The sequence below is a fragment of the Lactuca sativa genome, chromosome 5, assembly GCF_002870075.4.
Source record: "Lactuca sativa cultivar Salinas chromosome 5, Lsat_Salinas_v11, whole genome shotgun sequence".
Taxonomy (NCBI): domain Eukaryota; kingdom Viridiplantae; phylum Streptophyta; class Magnoliopsida; order Asterales; family Asteraceae; genus Lactuca; species Lactuca sativa.
Genome location: NC_056627.2, coordinates 45,722,885 through 45,728,879, shown reverse-complemented (window position 1 = coordinate 45,728,879; position 5,995 = coordinate 45,722,885). Strand labels below are relative to the sequence as shown.

The following is a 5,995-nucleotide window of genomic DNA, read 5'->3' as shown; positions in this document are numbered from 1 at the left end:
AAACCAAACAAAACTAAAATAATAAAACTAAAAAAACGATCAATCATCCTCTTCATCCTCATTCACCCCGCTAGTGCCCGCTCTGTCGCCTCTTGGCATCCACAATTCTTCCCACGTAGGAATATAAGGGCATTGAGGTTGCATGGTGGGTGGTCGCACCACATTCATATGAGAGAACATGGCTTCAATCATTTGGGTGTTATAAGTCATCCCACCGTGTAAATTATCCAAGTAAGAACCCACCCGGCTTTGGAACGGGTCGGTGGGTATTCCACCCTCATGTGGTTGGGATCGACCCATCTCCCCCTGGGTTCATACGTTTCTTCTTCGAGGCCTCAGTTGTTGCTCGGGCTCTTCGGTCGGTTGGTCCTCACCCTCGCTATCGTTGTACGGTATCCCATAATGCGTCCCATAATTAACCACAACTCGGATGGTCTCAAGATATCCCATAGAAAATTCGTTCCCTTGTTTACACGTAAGTGTCCGTGTAACCGTGGGGACGAGCACGCCATAAGACTTGGCTAAGCGGGTAACAAACTGGCCAACATAGATTGGGCTCCCAGTTCGGGAACTTACTGCATACTCTGCCAAGTAACGAGCTAAAAAGTAGGGAAGATTGCAACAAAACCCCGGTTGTAAAATAGAGCACAAGAAAAATAAATTAATCTTGGTGACCTTATCTCCAAATTTCTTATGGTGGATGGAGAATGTGATTAACCTGTGCAGCAAACGGTGAATGGGTGATTTGATGCTACTTTCTGGTGACACACCGGAGTTGAAAACACCAAAAGCGATATTGGTCCAAAACTCATATCTCGTCATTTCCCCGGAATGAGTACGGACAGAATCTCGTAAGAACATAGAAAACCCGGGGGTCACGGTCTCTTGGGCATCGTATAAACCCATCCTCCATGAGAATTCTACCAAACTGCACTCTCGATACTCCCCACCCAAACGAAAGACCAATGCTTGTGAGTAGTTAGGATCTTGGACATTTTCATGGAACACCACAGTAGAAAAGAATTCAACACACAACTCCTTGTAAACCATTTCCTAGATGGCGAACAAGTTACTCCATCCTTTGCATGTAAATGAATACCCGTTTCCCATTTTTGGTAAGAAACAGGTTTAGTCTGTCAACTAGTCCAACCTCCTAAAGCCTTTGCCAATTAACTGTTGGGGCAATAGCAAAATCCCTGTTATGCAACCATCCCAATCTAGTGTTGTATCGAGCGAGCACGTCCCTAGATATATTTGTCGGGAATACATAAAATGGGTGCAAATTAGCAATCCCGCCTTGGACGTTACTAGCCTCACGTCTAGGTGCCATATTTCTTAAAGGAGAGATTACGTAATCACACGAGTAGATTGTGTTAGATTATGGCCAAAATCGGATGAGGGGGGGGACTAGGCGACCGTCTTCACTTCGTGAGAGTAGAAAATTGGTTTGGTCAAATGATTCTGAATTGTTTAAACTGTGGTCCTGTGTTTTTCAAAACTCACATCGTGAGTTTATTCGGACTCACCCGTGAGTTCTGTTGGGCTAACTTGTCTAGACATCTATTCTAACAGTCTTGGGCAAATAAATCTATTGTGCTTAAATGTCCCGCCCCGTATATAGAACATACTCACCTCGTGAGTTCTTTTGAGCTCACCTCGTGAGTTCTGTCTGACCAAAATAATCCTATTTTAATTAACAATTCTTCTTATTTTACCACTAAATTTAGAAACACCACATTCAACTTTTTACCACTTAGTTTTAATGATTTAGATGATTGAATGTCTAAAAACTAAACGAAAAAAAACAAAAACATAAAGGAAAAGAAAATTCAAACCGAGCTCGGGTTGCCTCCTGAAAAGCGCTTCTTTTTGAAGGAGTCGTAAGCTGGACTCCGTGCTTCTTTACGTTGAATCGTCAGAAGAATCCACCAACAGGATCTTTTGTTCTTTGAAACGTCTCTTGTAAGCTTGAACTCGTCTTTTGTACGCCTTTTTCGAATTTTCCTTTTTAGCTTTGACCTCGTCTTCATCAAGCTTGCGTTTGGTCCCTTTAGTTTCTTCCTTGCACTCCATAGCATTCTTCTCTTCTTTCACCATTGGAGTTGTTACTTTTGAAGTACCTCCTCTTCATCACTCATTGTCTCATCATCTTCCTTGCTCACCCAAGAAATTGGACTCGTATAAGCAATGACTTCAGCTAAACATGGAACAGATGTTCTTGGTTTTGTTCTTTTGACTTGATGAATTGTCTTGATCTCTTCTTCCATGAGCTTCTCTAATTCTTCAAGTTCATTGTCTTCATCAATGTTGAACACCTTTTCTTGAGCATGATTTCCTTGAAATCCATCTTCCATTCCAAAAATTTCCTTTTCATTACCAACCCTTAAGGTGAGCTTAGACTCCTGAATGTCAATAAGAGCTCCAACAGTGTTTAGCAGAGGGCGACCAAGAATAATTGGTACATTGGGATCTTCTTTCATATCTAATACTACAAAGTCTATTGGAAAAATGAATTTCCTAATTTTTACTAAAATATATTCCATAATGCCCCGGGGCTGTGTCACTGAACGGTTCGCCATGTGCATAGTCATTCTTGTAGCCTTCAACTTCTGAATATCCAAATTTTGATAAAATGAATATGGCATCAAATTTATGCTAGCCCTAGAATCGGCTAAAGCATAAACCTTAATGTTGTTCCCAAACTCACATGGAAGAGTGAGGCGTCCAGGATCCCCCATCTTCTTAGGTATGTCTCCCAATACAGCCCTTGAATTTTGCTCACTTAAAATAACTTTGGAATTCTTATTTAGTTGCTGACGAGTGTCTATCAAGTCTTGTAAAAAAATTTCATAGTCGGGACTTTTTGATAACGACTCGACAAAGGGAGTATTAATCGAGATACCCTTCACGTGCTTAATAAACTCTATATGCTCTCTTTCCAGTGGACTAAGGGCAGATCGGGAAGGAAACGACAAAGGTGGCTGATATGCTTGAACAAAGACAGAATTTTTCTGTTCAGACAGAACCTACGATGTGAGTATAGCAGGCTCACATCGTGAACTGGGTGTTCCAACAGCTTCTTCATTTTCGATCTTTGGCTTTTGATCGGGCTGTGGTGGCTCCTCTTCTAATGCTTCTAGGAACTCAGAGATGGCCTCTTCTTCAGTATCTATGGCCATTATGTGAGATTGAGTCTTCTTTTCAGGATTTTTCGGGGAAAGCTTCTCATGAACCAAAGTTGTTAGTTGACCAAGTTGCACTTCAAGATTATTGATGGAGGCTTGTTGATTTTTTATTAGAGCCTGTTGTTCTACCATCATTGCGTGATGAGTCTTTATCAAAGTTCTTTGTTCATCAATAGCAGAATCAGTAGCCTCGTGTCTCTTTTCTGAAGCTTCCATAAACTTAACTAACATGGTCTCTAGATCATTTTTTTTTTCAACTGGTGGCTGCTCCTTTTGGTAGAAGCCTCGACTTGTTTGCTTATACTTCTCTTCCTTTCGCTTCTTATATTCTTCATATGGCAGCCACTCTTTCTTTGGTTTCCTCCAGTCTTCATCGTACTTGTCCCCACTCGAGTAACATACTTGAGCCTTTTTATTCCCATACTCATCCAAATTGCAGTCCTTGGTCAAGTGTGGACCATTACACCGTTCGCAACCAACTCTTATAGCATGAATTGATTGGTCCATTTGTGTTAACCTCCGGTCCATATTATTTAGCATAGCCATCATAGCTGCTATTTCTTCAGTTTGGGCCCCTCCACCGCCTTTGATTCCATCTTGCCTAGGGTCACGAGAGTGCTTCGCGAATTCTTCAATCAACTCCTTGACCTCCCTTGGATTTTTCTTTGTCAAAGGTCCTTGAGAATCAAGGAGTTGCCTTGTCATAATGTTGACCCCATCATAGAAGATTGACATCTCTTGTTGAACATTAAGATCATGTTGAGGGCAATTTCTGAGCAAGCCTTTGTAACGCTCCCATGCTTCGTATAATGACTCCCCCGGCTGTTGTTCAAAGTTGGCTATTGCCTTCTTGAGTTTAGCTATCTTGGATGGTGGGCAAAATTGGTCAAGAAACTGCTCACGCATTTGAGCCCAAGTGGTAATCGTACCCGGTGGAAGTGATTTTAACCACTCATTAGCAGCTCCCTTGAAAGTAATGGGAAGCATCCTAAGCAAGACGGTGTTTCTGTTGACATTCGGGACATTGAAGTAATCTGCAATGTCATTGACTTCATCAAGATGCTTAAAAGCATCCTCATGATCCTTCCGATAAAATGGAATGTCCTTCAGTGCAGTCAAGATTTGCCCCTTCAGCTCGAACGTGGCAGTGGAAGGTATTGCGGGTTGGACTAAACCGGGACCCACATCCTCTCGGATCCTCTTCTTGTAAGCTCCCATGGACATCTCCTCAATGTTTGCCATTTCGTCCTCTTACTTGTCTTCGGGCTCATTCGCAAATATTTCAAAGTCTGGGTCTGACTCGTATTCTGATTCGTGTGAATTAGAAACTGGACCAAATTCTTCAACTTTGCTTTTATCCCTTGAGGTTGAACTTGACTCTTCTGTCTTCTTTCCCGACTTCCTTGAAAAGGCTGATTTTAGTTCTTGCAATGGCGTCTTCCTTGGCGTGTGATCTTCCTTCGCGTTCTTATTCTTGTTCTTGTGAAGGGCTGACTCTGGATCTTCAAGTGTTGGCACCAAAGGTGTGTTCGAGCCTCTCGTCATGAACTCCTACAGATAATCTATAAAGACCACGTGAAAACGAACTAAAATAGAAAAATAAACTAAAAACTAAAGAAAGATAAAAATCACAGTTCTCATGTCGTGAGTCTATAAACCCGCGTCGTGAGTTTTGTGATCAGAAAAAAAATCAAACCTTCCTAAAAAAAACATAATTAATAAAATTATCTACTAAATGAATAAAAGCTGATAACTACTAAATTCACGTCGTGAGAGGTGCCCTCACGTCGTGAAAACTGAACAAACAGAAAAGAAATAAAAACTAATGCTAATAACAACCTTGCTGGAAAATTAACTTTTTGCAGGTTTTATCCCACAAAAAGGATCGATTAACCTAAAGCAAATAAATAAATAAATAAACTAAGCCGTTCCCTGGCAACGGCACCAAAAACTTGATGTGCACGAAAGTACCCACTAATTTTAATATTTATAACCTAAGAAACTTAGACTAACTATGCACTTGTAGGCAGTGTACCTAGTCAGGTTATAGTATAGCTTAGGTAAGTCGGGTGTCGATCACAGGGAACGGTGTTATTAATTAACCTATTCACTATTAAATTAATCTAATTATTAATAAACTAAAAAGGGGGTTTTATCTAATTTTGCAAGTTTAGATGAACTTAATCCTTTAACAAAAACTCAATCAATAATTAAAGACACTCCTATCTAGTTCGAATCCACTTCGTCCTTATGGCTAGCTAATGATTATGGATAATTAAGTTGGTTGTTATTATATTAGTAATTTAGGTCTAAATTTACCAATAGTTAATTAATTCATGTATAACTGTGTATGGTCACACATAATTAAACACATAACCAATTATGTTATGAATATGCTATGTAAGATTTATCATGCAAACACAATTATGGTCATCAATTATGTTCTCTAGCACAACAAAGTTAATTACTTCAATTACTCACTAAGATTATGGTTGATCCTAGCTCTAGCAATTCAATGTTCACTAAATTACTCGGTTATCATGTTCATGCAGTTAATAGTCACTATGCTACACAATCCATGAATTAAGGCAGCTTAAAGTAATAACATGAGCATGCTAGGTAACAATAAATCAAACACAAGCAATTTACCAACTAAATAAATCCATATAAAATTATGCTATTCATAAGTTAGAAGCTTCATCTAGCTAGATAAGAGTAGCTAGATTCAGCTACTCATAGTAGCAACTAACACATAAACACAATTGAAATAAGAAAACATGTTCATAAGTATTAAACAAGTAAACAAATTA

The 5,995-nt window shown here is 39.7% G+C and overlaps 1 non-coding gene across 1 annotated transcript; it reads left to right on the top strand.

Moving 5' to 3' along the window:
- The first annotated feature begins 3,936 nt into the window (after positions 1-3,936).
- Positions 3,937-4,043, top strand: LOC111909739 (small nucleolar RNA R71). Its single transcript, XR_002856296.1, has one exon. It is a non-coding gene; the product is annotated as a small nucleolar RNA R71 (small nucleolar RNA).
- The last annotated feature ends 1,952 nt before the right edge of the window (positions 4,044-5,995 follow it).